The sequence below is a fragment of the Atractosteus spatula genome, chromosome 2, assembly GCF_055471065.1.
Source record: "Atractosteus spatula isolate fAtrSpa1 chromosome 2, fAtrSpa1.hap1, whole genome shotgun sequence".
In the NCBI taxonomy this organism is placed as follows: domain Eukaryota; kingdom Metazoa; phylum Chordata; class Actinopteri; order Semionotiformes; family Lepisosteidae; genus Atractosteus; species Atractosteus spatula.
The window spans coordinates 52549360-52570669 of record NC_142707.1 but is presented as its reverse complement, the minus strand read 5'-3'; positions in this window follow the sequence as shown (position 1 = coordinate 52570669).

Below are 21310 nucleotides of genomic sequence, written 5' to 3'. Positions count from 1 at the left end.
TATTATATTAATATGATTAAAAACAGAAGTAAGAAGAGAAAGATGATTTGCTTACCAGATGCCCTTACAGCTTACAATATAGAAAGTATAAAATTAAATAATGAACAAAGATAGAACTAGACTAGCCAAAGGATGGAATACGTCTGTTTCCTTGTTATATTAAATATATCGTCTTTGACCATTAAGTTCTCTTTTTGATGAACAAGTTGTAATTTTGAACTGCAGGATGCAAACCATAGATCAGTATTTTTTAAAAAGGGGACTGTTTGTAATCGTCAATTAATAGACCCCAAACAAATCCAGCTTGATGATTAGTGTTTGTGGATTTAAATGGGAAAAGCGTGATTAATTGCTTCTCTTAGGCTTTGCAAAATCTGATTAATTTGTGTATATTTAGTCAACTGCACTGAGCAGGAACTGTGGTTTTGCAGAGCAATAGGCTGGAGACAAAGCATGCAAAATCTTTAGAATTTTTTAATAACACTTGATGAAGGTGTTAATTCCTTGCATAACAATAATTGTCATTCACCTTTGTTTTATTTTCTATTAATTTTATGGCATTTACATCATTTTTATTTTGTGAAAATTTCATTATTATCTAACAGAGCACATAACATCTCACATTTACTGTTTATGTACCTACAAGACCTTTCATGGATGTACCTTGGATAAAATAGGTTTGTTATTAGAAGTAATAAAGCATTAAGCACAGAGGTGAAAAATGAAAGCAAATGACTTAATAGAACTTACAAATAAAATAAATAAACAACATGCATGAGGTACATAGTTTAGGAATATTTGCAGATCAATTAAATACAATGTAGCAATTCACTTGTTTATTTTCATATCCATAAACTTCTTTTCTTATCTACCATACACAAAGCTACTCATATTTTAGTTTACAATGACCAAATTCTGTAATTTCAAGATCCAAACGGTGTATTCCTTAAATAATGGCGTTTCTTAAAGCAAATGGTAATAACTACAGAAACTGGAAGTCCAAAATGCTTTGTGTTGGAAATGAATCATGGGTATTCGATTGGTGCCATGTCATACTGTCAGCTTTCTGTAAAAAATAGTAAGAGTAGGAAATTACCTTGTAGGTAAAATTCTTCTAAATCTTAAATAAATGGCAAAACCATTCAAGAAACTTTATCTTCTGATTATTTGCTTAAGGAATAATCGGCTCGTTATTATTATTGTTTTTCCATATTTGCAAATTTGTACCCATTTATCGCAAAGTTGTCTCACTTATCAGGCAATGTGCTAAAATGAAGTTCAAAAGCTTAGAGTCACTCCAGTCGTTTTGGTGGTGCCCAGCAGGGTGCTGGCACATGTTTTCCACTGCCTTTTAAAGGCTAGTAGGAAACTGTGAGGAAAGTGGCCTGTGCTTCATAACTGGATTTCCCAAAAGTTCATAATTAAACATTTTCTATTTAAATAATCAGCATGAAACCCTTAGCTTTGTTTTTGCAAATGGTATTGTGTTTGTGGAACCAAATATTGAGAACTTTGATACCGAATACCCTGTATCTGTTAATTTTGGCAACTTCTAAAGATTCTGAGGATACTTTGCTGTATGTTACCACCACCCTCTATTCAACCCCCCTGGTCTTTGAGTTCCTTCTAGCCACCATGTTGTGTTTCTCCTTTCGTTTGCTCTTTGGTATTTCTCATGAAAAGTCACAGGGAAGACATTGTGATTGAGCTCCAGTGAAACCTGATCTCCAAAGTGTCTCCAAGACCAGAAGTTTTGAAAGAAAACATTTCTCAAGTCCTTTGCTCACTGCTGCTTCAGCAGTACCGATTAGGCTTGATGGGAACTCTAGCAAGCAGTCGCCAGGGAGCGTAGCAGAAATAGCAAACAAGAAGCTAAGCAAATAAGCTGTTGAGTTTAAGTGTGGCCATCCTTAGAACCTTTCACTTACTGAACCCCTGCATGTGCCTACAACTGCTAGGTACCCAACTGGAGGCAGGTTAATTAGATTTGACATTGGTTAACAGCAGCAATTACAGGAGAGCAATTAATCAGGAAAAGTTTCCAAACAACGGTTAGACAAATAAACAGCTTTGGTGACACCCTGAGCAGTTTCACCTTTTATTTCAAGCAGGAGGCCAAGATTTCACACTGAGTCTTGCTTCTTCATCGTGATAAGATTCCCAAAGCAGGCTACCACTTCAGTGGTTGTTGGAACGTGTGTGTCTTTGTTATCTGTTCTTTTCATACTAATGTCCTTCCAGAATTAAATTACCTGTTGGAATTTCTAATGTAGATGTTACTTTTCAGAATCTTATGTAGAAATCTTAGTTCTGGGATAATTTATCTCAGATTAAGCCATCATTACTTTATATTACTATACAAAAACAATCAAATTAATAATAAAGCTCAGCCATTTAATTATCTCCATTATTATAATGTCTCAATTATTATAATACTGAACCCAAACTATTATAGGTTTCGAATAAACAGCATTGCTTAGAACCTTTTGAATCAGAATAAGACTTTACAGCTGTAGTTTCTTGTACTGAAAAGATAAAGGCATATAAAGATATAGGACAAACAACATTAAATAATTTTCATTTTAATGTCTGAGTTGGCTAATATTTTATTTGTTTATTTTTTTAAGTTACTTGAAAATCCATTTAAAAAAGAGCTATTATTCAAAGACCGATAAATGAGCTCTGCAAGCTGTCAGTTAAAGCAGGGGTAATAGCAATACTACCACCTCAAACATTGATCTTATTAGATTGCAGAGGCTAAGCAAGGCTGGACCTGGTCAGTAGGATAGTTAACTCCTGAAGAAAACATTTGCTGTTGTAAGTGGTCTGGACTGGTAGGTGGGGCTCTTAACTCTATACCAGAATTTCACAACCATTACCCCTGTATCCTGACAGGGACCACTGTGCTGTAGGAAGTGCTTAGTTTCAAATTGGTTGTTAAATTGGTCTTTCCTGACTACTTGATCGTTTAAGATCCCATAGTGCTGTGCATTACAGGAGGGGTGTTAACCTCGGTGTTCTGGCTAGATTCCACTTGAGTTCACACAGGTGACGTCAACTGGTAAAGTAATTTCTCTCTTCTCCATCTCATTTGATATGTAATGGAGTTCCTAGCGCCTAATGGGTGCTACATACCATCCCCTCCTTTATTGAAAGCACCCTGGGATCCTTCCAGATAAAAGGCACTTTATAAATGTCTTGTAGTATTTTATAACATATTCTCGTGAAAACTGATTGAAAATCCTTGACAGTATTTGACGACTTCTGTACTTTTTTGTTTGCAGAATCTATAGTCCATCCTCTGTCTCTCTCTCTCTAGATAGATAGATAAGACTTTATTAATCCCGTAGGGAAATTGATGTAAATCAATCAATAAATATATTGAAATGGAAACACAGAGGTGCCAGCTTTCATGCTGACTATATTGTAAAAACTGTTGTTTTTTGTCCTGTCTCTTAAACATGTAATCTACAGATGGTCATTAAGACTTGAATAGCTCCTCAGGCTTTGGGTTCGATTCCTGGTGTGCTACTTGCGTGGAGTGTGTAAGTTCTCACCATGTTTGTATAGGTTTGCTCTGGGTGCTCCAGTTTCCTCCCACAGTCCAAAAACATACAGGTAGGTTAATTGGCCCTGGTTTGAGTGTGTATGTCTATGTGTTTTTGTCTACCTTGTGATAGTGTCCCAACACAGGTGTATCCTACCTTACGCCTGCTGCTTGCTTGGATAGGATCAGGCTCCTTTAAAGTAAATTAGCATTTTGTACATTATTTTAATCTAAAAAAAATGAGTTTATAGATATTAAATTCTTAATTAAATTAATGTTTGGTTTAATTGATAAAGTCAAATTTAGTTGTCATTGTTATGATCATTTAAACTTGTTTCCTAGCTTTCTGCAAAATAGGTGTCGCCTGACATTTAAGCAGTTGCTTCAGCAACATTAATTAAAATAATTAATTTTATTTGTTCTATTTTTTCAGTAAATATAATATATTTTGATTTTATTTTTTTGTGGCTTGCTGATGTGGCTTTTAATCTGTTCTTTGTGATCTAGTCCAGAAATTCCAAAATCCAGTAATCCAGGACAGACCAATATTGATCCATTTGTCCTGTGACACTAGTGCTATTCCTTACAAATTAGCCTTACTTCCATTTTCCATTACTGCATAATCCAATACAGAGCTGCACAGCAGACAGTATAATATATAACACATACAAGTATTGTGAATAGAACAATTCAGTGAAAATATATAACATTCAAATCTTTATCTGTGATGATACACATACAAAAAAAGTGAAGTTCTAATTAATGCATAATATTCATATTAATATTTTACATAGAACTCATATAAGTGTTTTCCTATTGTTTTTTAATTATAACCTGTCTGCTGGAAAAAAATCTAAAAGAAATTAAAAACCCATTGCTGTGAACTGCAAAATAATAAAATCCTACAGAATTGCATTGTGAACTTCAAATCGCACAATGTGACTTATTTTCAGCTTTCATGCTTGGTTAAGTAAGTGATATAGAATGAGCTGAATGGTGTCTTATTTTCACAATTATTAGTGTGGTCGGATGTCTGGGGAAGGACATAAGGACACTGACATCAAAGCCTCCTATTGTCAGAATCAACATACCCCAGTAACAGGCCTTTGTTTATCAGATCGCCAGGAATGTTGCAGGCTAACAGCTGGAAATGTGTGATCCTATGACTACATCAAGACGTCTTTTATTATTTAAATTGCATCATCTATGAAGAAGGAACAATAATATTTATGCAGTCTTAAATACACATTTTGTTGTGACATTATCCTGTTCATGTGTTTTGGGAGTTTAATAGGTTTTACTTTATTTGTTAACTAAAATACATTGAGAGAGAATTTTTTTTTCTATAAAGTTTTAAACTATCTTAAAGTTTGTTTTCTATTTGTTTTTTTTGGGACACTTGTGGGAGAATGCAATGATAGAAATGCATGTTTGACATTAAGATTAAATGTATAGTATTTGTTAGGATGTATAAAAGCATCCATAATATTTTTCCAGAGAATGTCTTCTCTGAAGTACAACTGTGAATATCTTTCAAATGTCTACTACATGGTTTTGTGTAAAGAAATGAAAGAGCACAATAATGTAACCATGGAGTATGCAGTGTTCTCACCATGATAGATTGTAAACTGCAATGAATTTAAATGTTTACTGCACGAGGAATGCAACAAGTTGGCAGTGTTTTCTTCAGTGTACCTATGAAAAGCTTTATAATTATTTTGCCATTTACATTTTTGTCTCGGTTACCAGAAGTTATAAGGAAAAGCACATGCCTAACTCTATTGAATGACCAAAAAAATCCAACCTAACAAACATGATGAGCATTGAGCTGATGTCGTTACAGAAAATGTTTACAGATGGGTAATCGTTTTGAATCCTTACCACTTCATTTTGTTTCTGCTTGCGAACTGCACTTCACACCAAAGACACTGGTATGACCACTTCACACCTCCTCGTTATTTACTTTGATAGCCCATTAGCAATGTCATTCTCCTCCTTTTCAGCTTCTCTTCTAGCTGGGAGAGCAGCAGGGAGTGAAATGGCAACACTTTTTGCTGTGCCCTGGGTCCTTGTCCTGTCCAAACAGTTCGTAAGCTTTGTATCAAGATTTGACCTTTTTCAGGGCTACATTATTGAGTCCTATTGTGGTTAGTAAAAAATCAGAGAGAAGGACAAGGAGAAAAGAAGTTTATACAGAAGAATAAATGGTTAAAAAGAATAATGTAATATGCTCTTTGTACAGTATGGTGTCCTCAGGATTTAGATAGATAAGACTTTATTGATCCCAAAGGGAAATTGATGATTAAATAGGAACAAAAACATCATTTATCAGAAAGATTTACAGATTGGAGAATGTTTCTCACTTTATACTATAATCATGAAAGCACTGCATAACACAAAGATATATGTATTATAAATCATTAATTTTACTCCAGAAAACACAAAAGTCACATTTAATTACAAATCACAACCATGAAAATCATAACCAATCACAACCATTAATCACAACAATGAAGTTACTATACTGAAAATCTTCCTCTGGCAGGGATTATACCTCCTAGTGTGCTATGAGGGTCTGAGGTGTGATCCAGTCCTCCAGGCAGAATTGCTTTAGTTTAGGTTGTTCATACCCTGAAAAATACCCTTTAGTTTGTGAAATGTCTATCTGAGCTTGAACCAAAAAGGTTCCATTGCAGCCTGGAGATAAAGATAGTCAGACAAGAATATTTTGTGTGGAGTTAACAACTTTTTTTTTTTATTTGGAATGATACTTTGGATTACTGTCATGGTGGAAAGTTACTTCTTGACAGAAGGGAACTGGGAGATTCTAAAACGGCCTGGTACATGTTGGAGTTTATGATTCCCCTCCATCTTAACAAGGGCTAAATTTGATCATAAGACATAGGCCCTGGCTTCAATTCCTTGGGTGCTATCTGTGTAATGTTTATATATCCTATATATTATATAGTATATCCCAGCTTGACTATAGAAACACAAGTAAGCATTCCCATGATCAATTGATCAGATGTGAAAAAAACGTCTCCAGTTGTGGCTTATACTTATAATGTGTTAGTATAAAACTGTACATCCCTTACTCCCCCAACACTCTTTGTGTTGTGTTGTCAATAGGTCCCAATTTAGCAGAACGTATTCATGGGTACAGGACAGAATCACTATCAACCCTAATCATTTTGAATATTTTAATTGTGATTATAATATATAATGAATACACTGTATTCATCTGTTCCAAAGAATATTATCCACACAATTTGTTTGATACCTGGTACAGAAGCACGCAAAATACATATACATCAGCTAGTAAACTGCAAGTCTAAAAATAACTTCTTAGTGACCAATGTCACCTGGAATGTCCTCCTCTCCTTTGTAACCTTTCTTATGTTCCCATGTTAGTGCTGGAGGTCTAAATGAGGTCTTTTGATAAGTAAGGTAGTAGGTAGATGGTAACATCTAGTTTGTTACCTCTGTTATGTTCTTATGAACAGCTGCTGCTTTAACCTTTGTAATGTATCTGTAATCTGATGAGATGCAGAACATTTCCAAATGTAACTGGAGTAGTGTGAGGTCATTGTGCTCACCTGCATTCCAGTGCTGTTTGGCACTTATTCAGATAAATATAAATACATATCATAACCTGTGGGTAAAAATAATAATAAGCTCATATTTATAATATAGAGTGCCATACTGTATTAATTTGAGGTATAATTTTCAATTTTTTGTTGGTTATAAAAATTGTAAATCACACATGAAAGTGATTAGTTGAATATCTGGAATTCATTAATATCTCACTGGCTTTTTTTCATGCTTGATTGGATTTTAGTGACACTGCACATGCTCTGTGCATGCTGATCTGTGCATGCTCTTTAAGCAGTTGTTTAAAATGAATGACCATTTCACGCAACATTTTGCTTTCCATAATATATGAAATGCTGTTTTGACTGATATTGTGCTTGTTGATATTATAAATAATTTACAGATTTTCATTGAGGTTTTGAGAAAATCAGACACAAGTTCTAAATCTCTTGTTTTTGAAAGGCACTGCAAAATGTAATCCATAATTTGCCTTAATATGGTATTACCTAACAGGTCATTTTAACAAACGATGGACAACCACTTTTGTTACTAATAAGATAAGAATGTTTAAAAATGAGAGATCATTCTGTCCGTACTTAGGCTACATATTTCGCTAATAAAATCCGTTTCAGCCATATAAGTATAAGTAGCTAACACCCAACAAGTTGTCTTTAGGCAATAAAGTCATGATACAGCACATGGTTAATGTGTAAACTCCTAAATGAAGCACCTTAGAAGTAGTTTTCTGATAAAATTATTAGCATTAACACCATCACTTTTTTTCAGAATCACAAAAAGAAAAGCAGCTCCTGATTTGATTCCCATTGTCTAGAAAGACATCTCATTCTTCTGGTTCTTACCTGTATATGCTTTTTACAGGGAGCATAAGACAGCACAGGTGAGCAGCAATCACCTTCAGCTTTCGTTTTGGAAAAAAACCGAAGCAATCGACAAAGAGCTAATGAGAGCAAATATTTAAGAATATATTATTTATTAAGGAAAAAACCTTAAGCGTCCTTCCATTTTGAGAAAGACCTATTCCTGGGAAGTGTCATGGTGGCCTGAAGCCTATCCAGGATCCACAGGTCCCTATGACACTCCATTATCCTCACACAGACAGGGACAATTTAAGATCACTTGTTTTAGCCATATACAATTTCTTACATTAGGAATTTGTCTTTTTCACATACAGTTTTTTGCTCTCCATGAGACACACAGGTGGGGGGAGAAAAGTTTGGGGTCAGAGTACAGGGTCATCCATTTATACAGCACCCCCAGAGCAGTTGGGGTTAAGGGCCTTGCTCAAGGGCCCAACAGGATAAGATTCTCTGCCAGCCACAGGATTTGAACCAGCAACCTTACAGCCACAGGCACAGATCCTTAGTCACAGTGCCACTGCTCTGCCCTTTAGTGGCACCCCTTAACTTAGCCAGCATGGCCATGGAAAGTGGGAGGAACATTAATCACCCAGTGAAACCCACAAGAAAAGGGGAAGAGCACAGGAAGAGCACACAGACTCCACACAGAGGCATGTCACTGTGCCTCCCAGATTAAGTGTGCTAAAATGGCTTTATCACACTGTTTGATCTGCTCTCTCAAGAAATGAAGGGAGAGTGTTTATTGATCAACCAAGCTTAAAAAATGTGTGTGGGATTTCTCACAATCTCACTCTGTTGGATTTAGCCCCTAACACCCCCTCCCCTTATCATTGCTTCATGTGGTCTGCACTTGCTAGCTTCTACAGGGACTCTTTAAGTCAAAGTGGTTAAAACTCACTCCAGGTCCCCTGCAGATCTACCCATTTTCCCACACATTTCTGTGCAGCCAGCCCATGAGGCACCCAGCCAGCTGGAAACGTATGATGCCAGGGACGTACACAGGTCAATCACTGTGATAGCAGTGAATCAAGACCAGGGAATTTTAGGAGAGAAAAACAGGGTTTAAGGTAATTATTGGAATCAGCTTCACATTGCCTATTTTTTTATAAGCAGTGAGTGCATTAGTAAAGAACAGCTTGAAGAAAACAACTCACAGAAAAAACTTCAGGGAAAATAAACAGCAGTAATAGGACCATTTAATGGTGAAAGAAGAAAGAATTCAGATCAGCAATTAAAGAACAATGCTCAGCATACCAACATGACTTTTACTTATTATACCTTTATTCTTACTGATTACAAAGTATAAATCTCCACAGGCTGTCAGCTTTCAATGTAATATACTGTAGCATGTATTCAGCAGTGATTAGACAGTGAATGGGTTTTCCTAAACTCTTAAAATAAATGACAGACTTTAAGGGACGGTACAAAAAGTCTGTAAATATGGCTATAGTAGTACAAATTTACAATCTGAGATATTTTAGAAATTTCTACAAATATGGTGAATCTTAAAAACAGAATATACTCCTTCAAAGTTTCACTGGATATGACACAACATTAAAGTACCTTAAGTATCTTTTTAAATGTCTCACTGGGTAATGTCACAACTTTTACGGATGAAGTTTTGAGGATGGATTTACATCCAAATGTTTCATTTAAACACTTTTTATGTAAATAAAAATTGTCCTCCTTATTAGAACATTCTGATACATGCTTTTCAGTAAATTAATTGTATCATTTTTCTAAACAAGCCTTGTCTTTTCCAAAGCTTCTATTGGTTCTGAGGAGAATGAAAGGACTTTATCAAATGATTGGAAAAGGTCAAGATCTATTTAAAGGAAAAGCATATAAGCAGAGGCAAAAAGGCCAAGAGAGATGGAAATGAATATTGTAACAAGAGCTACAATGAAGATCAAGTTTTTTTACAACATCAAAGGAACAGTCAAGGATTAAAAAATGGATTCTGAGTAATAACAGGAATTTTTTAGATGGTGAAAGGGCAGTGACTGATGTACTAAATGAATATTTTACTCAGGTATTTACAAAGGAAGATATTGACAACCTAACTCTGGGTCAGTCAAGACACATTTCTTTATTAAATAGTATAAGTGTAGAAAGAGCAAAAATGTTACTCATACTAGAAGCACTTAAAATAAAATAAAAACTCCAGAAGATCTTCCAAATGTGCTTAAAGAAAAGATATATGCTATTCAGATGCTATTAATAAAACAATTAACAGCAGATAAAGATAGGGTAATAGTCACAGACTGGAAAATTATTAATGTAGTGCCCATCCATCCATACCATTGGGCTGTGGGAGCATGGGACAAGCTGGAAACAATAAACCTTCTAGAAACAGCTGGATGATATCCTGGGATCAATTAGCTAATAACCACCAAATGGGCTAGATAGGTGAAATGGCCTCTGGTTTGTGACCTACGTTTTCTCGTGTCCATAAAAAGGGTAACAGACCAATATATCTTACTTCTACTACATGCATTATGAAACCAATAATTATTATTATAATTAGATAGCTGCACCTGTCCAGGAAGACCAGTGTGAGTTCATTTGCACAGACACAGAAGCAGAGTAGAAAATAGTAGTGAGTTACCACTTGCTGATGTCTGTCAGTGTGCAGCTAGGATGGCAAACTGAGAAAAGTGTGAAGAGAAATCAGAGCAAATAGACTGTAATGCTAACAGCAGAATCAAGACTAGTGAACAAAATGTCAACACGCTGAGCTGGTTTGTATGCTGTGACTGAATGAAAAGGATGAATTCTATGTGAAACCCTCAAAAGAAATTAAAATAACAACTAATGTTGCAAAAATGTTCTTAAACAAGTGGTCCTGAGGTTAAGCAGGGGTCCAGTGTGTTTATGAAGCTGGGGACGGCAGCTTGTGAGAGGACAGGTAGTGGGAGACTCAGGGGCTGACACTGCTCCAGTTGGACACCAATGGAGGATGGGGTAAGTGGTTTGGGGACCCGTCACCATATCAACCAAGGCAATGACTGACATGGCATTGGGCTGGCCAAGACCCAGAGCTCACTGAAGCTGTGCACTCCCAACCCCATGGCAAAATGAAAATCAGTGACTGGGGGACAGCTCAAAGGAGGATTGGGTAAAGGGCAGAGACAAAACAATAGAGATTGGCTGGGCCCATAGTTGCAAGGGGTCAGACGCTATGCCAGAAATGGGGATAAAGGAGAGGAGGTCACCGTTGTTCCAGAGTTCCAAGAAGGGGTGACGACCTCAGAAGAGCCAAAGAGAGCAGAGCAAGCATCATAGCAATTGCAGGGGGTCTTTTGTCGTCAGTGGAGTGGTAGAGTTCGAAGAGCTGATTATTCAAGGTGGGGAGAGAAAGTGATTCCCAATCCTACATAGAGGAGACAGTCATCAGGTTATGCTAGGAAAGCTGGTGAGAGCAAGGAGATGATGAGCTAATGAATGTGAAATGAAGGGTGAAAAGGTCTCTTAACTGCATTTGCAAGAGACTGTCTCTGACGAGACTGAAATGCTGAACCAAAGAAAAAAGGGTACTTAGTGGACAAAATAGTAGTAAGAGAGTGGAACTGAGAGACTACAATTTAACATCCTCCCAAATATCTATTTAACAAGTCTATTATTTATATTTCGGAAGGCCTTTGATGAGGTCCCTCATAAATGATGAGTGCTCAAATTGCAGGCAGTAAGCATTGAGTTAATAATGAACTACTTAATGGATAGAAAACAGGGAATACCGAGAAAGGATGACAATTATCTATACTACAACCTATTTTCCTAATTCATATCAATGATCTAGATTCAGGTATAGTTAGTAAACTAGTTAAGAGGTCATACCAAAACAAGGGGATTGACAAACACTGTAGAAGCTGCAAAGTAAATTAAAAAGACTTGGGTGGATTTCAACAGTGATCAAACCCTTGGCAAATGGCATGTAATATAGATCAGTGCACCATCATATAGGTAGAAAACTAGATATAAAATGGGAAGCACTTAGGTTGAAGAAGCTACATCTGAAAAAGGTGCTTAAAGGTACATAAAAACAGGTGTTTAAATTGACACATTATATCTTCTAGACAATGTGATGAAAAAACAATACAAAAGGCAAACACAATAGTAGAATATATATATATAATTAAAAGCAGATGAATTAAATCAAGAGATGTGATACAAAAATTGTACACTCTACCACTAACTTCATTTAGAATATTGTGCACAATGTATCCATGCTACAAAAATTGCTTTTCTGGATTATGTCCAGTGAAGAGCAACTAGGTGCATTCTCATGCTTAAAGCAAAGCCCTATCCTGACACTGAAAAGGCTGTAAGTTCTGTAAAGCTGTAAAATCTTGAACACACTAGTAGTTTCAGTTAAAAAACTTAAATGATTAAAAAAGTAAATCCAACGCACTTCTTCAGAATCAGCAGTAAAGCACAGACTGGAGGACATTAGTGCTTTTCTGGAACAAGCTACACAGCCATATTGTTGAAACTTGTATGCCTTATTTCAACTAGCTTATTTCAAGAAACAGTTGGATGGGATCCCCGGAATAATCACTATAAAAGAAGAAGGATAGATGGGCCGAATGTACCTCCTACAATGTTTTTGAGAGTTGGTTTTTCAAAGGTGTAATGATTTTGTATACAGCATGCAATTGAGCTATTTAGCCTTCAATTAAACATAAAAAGGCGTCCTGATTTTAAGGCAAGTAAACACATCCTGTAATTACCTTAGTAAGGTAAACGTTTAAAATAATTACACCAATATAACATTTTTAAGTTTATTAATCTGTCCAGGTATGCACATAGAAAATCACATTGCAGGACAATGAAGAAGGCTGTGAGGCCGAAGCAGTCTTGTTTCATTAGTGCTTCTTCTCAGGGATGGAACAGCAGGACTGCAGGAATGACTAGATGTTATCTCCGAGGAGGTGTCCTGAAGTCTTGAGGGACGACCAAGAAACCTGGAGCCACAAACATTTCGGAGTTAACGGCACTGTTTACCTAACAGTTTACAAACAAAAACACATAAACACTCAGCCGTGGCAGTGTCCTCAGATTTGTTTGTTCAAAAAGACCCCAGGGTCCTGTTCTCAGCCAAACTGCAAAGCGATTTTTGAAGGGAAGACCACCGTATTCCTGCTGTGCAGTCAAGTGTCACCAAGGGGACAAGACTCATGACAGAGCTCTGTAAACAGCACTTCCTAAAAGGCTGAATTGTTTGTTTAGAATTATGAAGCAATTTATTGCCTGCCTGCAAGTCCTAGTAAATGGCACACTTAAAGGAAATAAATAGCTGAACTGCTGCACCATGCAAACCTACCACACAAGTTGACAACTTAAGTTATTGGAGCAAATTAAAACCATCTTGCTCTAAAACCAGACATATTCACCTTCTTTATTTTTTTTCAGCATGAAGTTTTAATTCAATGCATTAGTTAAAAAGTAGCTGGCATTTTGTTATACACTAATTTTTTTGCACTTTTTGTATTTCACCCTGTTGTGAAAAAAGGTGTCTAACAAGATCTCACTGATGTCAAGTGTGTATCACAAATGATGTGGTACAGTATATAGCTATTTCTTTTCTAAGTACTTGAAGAAAATTATTTCAATCTCCATAACAAAATAACTTGACCAAACATTTACTTTTAAGAAGTAATTAGTTTTGAATAGTACTGTATCCAATGTATCCAATACAAACTTTCTAACAATGCAATGCATTATTTGATGTAATGTGTCTTTAATTTAAAAACATCTCAAGGCATGGAACTGAGATAAAACAATAACCATCAGTGGGCCATGTCAGATACTCTAGTTTTGAATAGCTGCTGTGACTCATTCAGATATCCTCAGTACATAGGTTGAAATTGTATCTGCTTGATGTAGGATGAACGCATTTCCACATGGAGCTTGGAATGTTACCTTACAATGTATGGCAGATACTAGATTTATACAGACACCCTGCCTATATGAATAAAATATCAAAAGAGCATATAGTCTTGCAAGGCCATTATTGCTTATTACCATGATTTTTACATTACGTAACGTTTTACGAGTATCTGTTTTGGTATCCCTGAATTATATTTAGATTAGTTTCACTATACGTTCAAGTATCATGGAATAATAATCCAAATTAATCTTTTATGCATCACATCAGTAACCAGCTGAGGAATTATTTTTTCTACATATTTCTACAAGTTCATAAATACATAAATGTAATATTATTCTCAACACAGGTAAAATGCAGAGTCATAGTTTTCACAGCTGATTTGTTAAAGCATGCCTGACCCTGAAACATTTGCATGTCAGTTTTGATTATCAAGATTTGATAGTCAATTAGTTCCATGCACCTTACTATGATTTTGTGCTTGTTTTTCTTTGCAATTTAAAAACAATTTGGATCTTTAGTAAAATTAGGTTCTATTATGTTATATTATCTCAAGTAAAGCATTCCTTTGTTTAATAAAGAATGTTTTCTGGCAGCCAATGACACTGTATATTTCCTGGCTGATCTTGGAAAGGTATATAATCATTTTTTATAAAGTGGGGAAAATCCAGATGCTGGGAAATTGGGCACCAATAAGATTGCCATTTTATGTTTTCTCGGTAGAATAAACGTGGCATAAACTGAAATGATTCAGCTCAGGTTCATGGCCTTAAGCGTTTCAGTCCTGATATTCCACTGAAATTGCACTGAACCACGGGACCAAATTGAAAGAAAAGGAAGCACTTCTTTACACAAAACACATACCCTGGATCCTTTCAAGATGAGATCCTTGGATAAATTGAGTTATCAAATAGGCAAGAAGGGATGAATGGCTTCCTCTTGTTTGTTCTTGTGTTCTTTAGAATCTAAAGGCTTAATTTTTCTGGCATCATGACAGAGAAGGATGTTGGGGTGATATAGACTGAGGGGTAGAAGTTGATGTAGAGAATGAAGCATGAGGATTCTTTGGAAGATCTGTGGCCTTGATAGCCATAGAAGGGACACAGTTGAGGAGGACTGCATGCTTCCCGTGTACGGCAAGGATCTGTAGAGAAGCAAGAATTGATTTCAGGCATGCCACGGTGCTTCTGGACCTATTGGACCTGTACCAGGAGGCAGAGGAGCAGCAGGGAGGAGTCCTACAGGAGTCTGCATTCTCTACCAGTATCCTGAAAGGCTAGAAGAACAATTAGTGACACAGTTTGCTACAGTTTGTTACAGGTTTATCTCCTGGTTGATGGAAGCCCAGGAGTGGACAGAAAGCTGACTGGATGATAGAGACTCACTAGCATGTTCAGGGGTTGAGTTAAAGTGCATGCAAGTCTGTGTGTGAGCTTAGGGATGAAATATTTTCTGTGCTAGAACAAGAGTTGTAGTTGGAGGTTGCAGGAAAGCCAGAGAGAATCTCTCCACCCTTGCCCAAAGCAGTGGAAGCACTTTTTAACTGCACTGGGTGGATATCGTATTACAGCATTATAGCATTACAAATGGCTGCTAATGGGCCCAGGAGGGTTCTGGCACCTTTGACTAAGAAGACGGGTCCACCCTAAGCAGTGACGGCATGGATGTTCTGTACCTTGTACAGGCCAGAGGAGTCATACTGGGCAGACATTGGGAGATCCAGCAGGCAGCCAAGCCTTATGCCCTAAAGCAGTGGTTCTCAAACTTTTTGGACCAAGTACCAACCCTAATCCAACCAAAGCATCCAAGTACCACCTACAAGTCATCATCTCATAGGAACCCCAGAAATTCTCAATGACCAACATGAACGCGAGTGCACACACACTCACACATACATATAATAAATATTATAATAATAAACTTCGTAGCGCCTTTAAAGGTGGTTTCTCAAAGTGTTTTACAGAAAAAAAACAGTAACAACAACAAATAAAAATAATAAAAAAGCACCATTTCAGTTAGAGGGGTGAGCCTGTTTAGTTGAGCAAAGCAGATGTCAATTAATTTTTCGAGCCTTGATACAATTCACAACAGAGTCTAACAGATTTTAAATCGTCAGGCATTTTCTTAACGGCAAAGGTCTCGTGGTGGAAGTTGCAATGCATCCATTCATTTCTGGAGCAACCTCTCTAATTTGTGCAACTACACCGTTATGTCGGCTTGTCATTGCTCTAGCACCGTCTGTACAAACTCCGACACATTTTATCCAGTCGATGCCATTCTCTTCGATAAATTCATTCAGAAGCTGAAATATGTGCTCTCCTGTAGTTCCTGTTGGTAGCGGCTTACAGAACAGAAAGTCCTCATGGGACATGCCCTCAAACTCGTATCTAAAGTAAAACGAGCAAATTGGCCAAATCGACTACAGACTCATCTTATTGCAGTGAAAAACATCTGCTCATCTTAACGCACTTTATCAGCGTACTTTTGATATAATCCTTCATTTCAATAATTCTATGAGTGACTGTGTCTTTCGGGGGGGCAGCAGGTCGAGCTGTTTAGCAGCTTTTTCTCCACACATAATACTGTACGTGTCAGCTCTTTTGCCAATGGTAAATAAGGTTCTTCAAAAATAGTGTGGCTTACCAAGCTTGCATTTTTCCGCGTTTCCGTTTTTATTTCTGTATTTATTTTAAGTTTTTATTTAATGCGCATGGGAGCGAAACACAGAGATGCTCGGTGTATTTTTCTCAAATTAACTTAGAACAGTTCTTAAATATTTTTCTGTTATCTATCACGCTTTCCTGTGCTCACAAGATTACCAGCATTCGTAGCATGTATTTCTATGCATTCCTGTGCTTACAACATTGGCATTGTTCCAAAATCACGCACATTCTCCTACCTCCCTATTTGCTGGAGATACATTAGCTTTTTTTTAAATACAATTGGTCACTTGCATCCATAGCACGCATTCCTATAGAGTGGTATAGAATTACAGAGTATCTCTTGTGTCCACTGAAGTATTAGCGCGCACTGTATCGTAGTACGTAGGGTGCGTATTCGACACGTATTAAAATACAAAATATGAAAACCCGTCCCGATTTTTCAGCGCACACAACACAGTTCCAGGGTCATTTGGCATACCACCTGGCGGCACTCCGCGTACCACTGCAGGTACGCGTACCACAGTTTGAGAACCACTGCCCTAAAGGGATGTGCAAGCCTTGAGCTATAGGAGCACCAGAGGGCAATGCAAAATCCAAATGGATAACAGGACCCATGTCTGGGTATGCTGAGGCTTTATAGTGATTTATGAAGCGGCTGTACATAGGGTGCAGACACAGTGGTGGTTTGGTCGGAATCCAAGAGCTAGGACCAAGAGAGTTTTGGAAGCTTCTGATGACACCTGAAGGCACAGGAGATGAAGCTCTCCAGAGACAGCCAAGGGTGCAGTATTAAGAGGTAGTTGGAGCCACAGCAGAGACTGGCAAGGGACAGTTAGTGGCAGTACAGTCACTACAAAGACTGGAGTTGCCAGAGTAGTCGCAGCACAGACTGGTGGCAGAGTAGCTGATGCAGTTGCAGCAGAGGCTGGCTACTGACTGGTAGTGGCTACAGCAGTAGCCACAGGGGTAAGATCAGTTCAGGAGCTGGTAACATTGCTGACAGAATTTTTCCAATTTAGTGTTGCATGTCTAAGTATGTCAAAGTTAACAACCATGGCCAACCATTTTGCCTTTATTAGCTTTGCCCTCATGAGTGCACAATGTTTATATGTTACATAGGGGTACTTGTCCATGAGACCCATACCACACATGGCTTTTAAACTTTGTTAGCAACTTTTTAATAAGTGATCATATAACATTACAACCAAATGTTCCAGACCTTACTTTATCCCTTCCAATGTTTAGCATGAGTGTGAGGTTGTGTTTTTTCCAAAATGTTTTAGTATATATTAAAAGTTTGTTTCTTAAAAAGTTGTGAAATGCCTTTGATTTATGTGCTGTTTTTTTTATTTTACAAGAGCTTCAGCCTTACTTTTTGAAAGTATATTTAATGTTATATTGTCATAAAAATATGCATTACACAATGTAAAGTGCATTCTGTGAAATTACTCAAAATATGTTCCAAAAACCTCACAGTAAAATGCTGTGAGCTCCCTTACCTGCTAATGCACCATTAACATCTGGGAATAAAAACACAGATGACAGAAGCACGTAATGAAAATAAACAATCAGGGTTTATTGGTATATAGGGATGTATTTACTTGATTATAAGTATTGTTTCAATGCCCACAGCAATTCTTGGCACTGACCAACTTCCTGTACTTTCAACATAATTAAACAAACATGCTTGCATTGCAGTCATCTGTTTAGTTCATGCCAGTTCTTAAACCTGCTGCTCGTCAGTTTTCATACATTTTAAATAGCCCCTCAAGACTTGAATGTTTTTCTGGATCCCACGAAAAACTCTTAAGTATAACCACTTTTGTTGCCAAATCTAAACCTTTTTAATTCCAGTTGCACCTGTCCGTACTTAAATATGACATGATCCAAGAAAAATCAAAAGTTTTATTTTCTTCTGTCAGTTCTGAGCTTCGATTGCAATGGTGTACTTATTCAATCTGTCACAACATCCTTCAGCTAGAGCTTTGCCGCTTTATCTGTTCTAAGATTCAGATTGTTTCCAATCCAGCGATGGGCTGGCATCCCATCAGGGTGTATCCCATTAATTGCAGGGAGAGACTCCGGCTCCCCCATGACCAGGAATTGGATGAAGCAGTTCTAAAATTAATTAACACACTGTTTCCAATCACTTTAATATAAGTCGAACATTTAAAAATAATCCCAAAATCAGCTGATTTTTATTGTTTTTAGGCATCTAAAAACAATCTAATTATGTTGAAAGTACAGGAATATTCTGATGGGGGCCAAGCCATTAAGCTTGTTTAACTTTCTTTTGTACTTCATACTGTACATGTTTACAATCTGAAAACAAAATAGCTTATCCAAACAGTTTTACATAATGTTTTTCTTAGAAGTCAATTAATAATTAAAAAGCCAATAGCAACTATACTGTAATAATAGTAATGTTATTACAGTTATATTTAGTAATGCATGCTAAATATAATCGTAATAATATTGTACAATATTGTAGCTACTGACCATGATGGCTCAGTTTTCTGTTCTTCAGTTTTGCGGTCAATCCAGCACATTATACTGTATCTCTTAGTCATCTGTTTTCCATTGTGTAGGAAAGAGACATGCTCAGGTAGGTACTTTGCAAAACTTATCTGTGTTTTTCATGACTGAAGAAGCATGGTCACAGATTAACTTTTCGGAACGAGAAAAAGTACACATCAAGCACTGCCCGGCTATTTAAAATAAGAAGAAACCATATCACGGTACTTTACAAGCCATTCAATCTGGATTAATTAGAGAGAACTTGCAAAGCAGTTAACATCCATCCACCGTTCCACTATCTAACAGCTTCATCCAATTCAGGGTTGCGGGAAACCCAGAGTTTGTCCCAGCAAGGAAAAGGCAGGACACACCCTGGACAGGACGCCACTCCATCACAGGGCACATACAGACAGAAACACCAGGGACAATTTTTTCCCATTCGCCAATCAAAGAACTAGAATGTTTTAGAAGTGTAAAAGGAAACTGGAGCCCCTGCAGGAAACCCTGGTGAATATTGCGAGAACATACATACTCTACATACTGTAGAACGAAATCCAGGTCCATGACTGATCCCAGGTCCCCAGTGCTGCAGGGCTGCAATGCTAACCACTGCGCTACAGTCTTTTAAAACCTATACAAACGCAACAGAAAGCACCTTCTCAAAACCCCAAGGTGGTCTGCAATCAACACTGATTCCTGTGTGAATTCCTCTGGATTTGGGCATTTAGAAATAGATTTCAGCCTTTTCAATGCTGGTTTCACACTTTTTTATCAGCCTGTCCAAACAATACTAGATGCACACCTTCATTAAATAGTGTGTTAAAGTAATTTCCTTTATTGTGTCAACCGATATCTGTAATTGTTCAATTAAAATATTATTCCTGTGAAGCTCAGACCTATGTGCAGCAGGGAAAATAACTTGGTATCTTGGTAAAAATGTAATGTTTATTCTTAGAAACCTTAAAAACAACTAAAAGAGAAACACTACTTCTAGCTAAACAGAACAAAAAATAAAATAGAAACTGGTCTTACGCAATAAATACATTTCTCATTCATGTTGTTTTTAAAATATTTGCTGAAAAAAGTATGATTATGATGACGTATGATATGATATTTTGGGTTGTGAAAGTGTGGAACAAGATACCCAGTCATGTTTTTAAAGCCAATAGCCTGGCATCTTTCAAGAAACACAGATCAATCAACTCATAACTACCAAACATGTTAGATGGGCCGAATGGCCTCCTCTCCTTCCTAATGTTTCTGACGCTCTTATCAAAATGCTTCCGGAGCATTAACACTATAACATCTGCAAGAATTTTCAACATACTTTTTTTTGGGATCAAATCTGAATTTTGTTTGAAACATCTAACTAAGTGTGAGATTTGCATCTGTTTCAATTGGATACCTAAGAAAGTCATAGGTAAGGTTGAGTGTCCACATATATTTTTATTAAGAAAGCTAAAGAGTTTTGGCACCTCACCATTCCTGTAAAATGCCTGAACAGTTTCATTATTGTGCAATTCCTCTGATTTATTTTGGCTTTGGGTTTTACAACATCATATATACTTCCTTTTAGCATTATTGGGCCAATATTATAAGTGGCAGTGGCAGCCAAGCTATTCAAAATTGCATTATAATCTGCTGTACATTTGATAGGTCTGAAAGCAAGTAGAATTACTCATTGCAATAAAATTTAATACATTTAAAAAATATTTAAATTATAAATTAAATTAGTAGTAGTAATAGTAAGTTAAATCAGCATACTGTAGTACATAATGATTCAGGCGAGGGGAATATGGATAGGTATGGCAGCCACCTTCTTCAAAAAATGCTTGTGAACGTGGTTCCATTCTACAGAACAGACAGGCACTTCGGTACACCTTTAAACTGCTGCATTCTTGTTTTCTTCGACTGATATCCTTAACAATTATGCTGAAACCTCAGGACATGGCTTACAGAGGAAGTGTGCCCGTGGAGGTTTGATTCGGAAAGTGGAATAAAATCACATTTGTAAAACTTTTTTAACGCCAACATTGCTTCAGCAGAGGAGCAGAGGCTATATTAATGCAATATTGATGAGCAGTTTTGATTGACTTAGATATTTTTCCACACCATTGGATTTTATTCTAATGTAATAAAACTTTATGATATCTTTATGTTCTTTCTGTTACAGGCAACTAAATTCTATCAATCAATAAACCAATTTTTATGGTCTAAACCTTTGGGT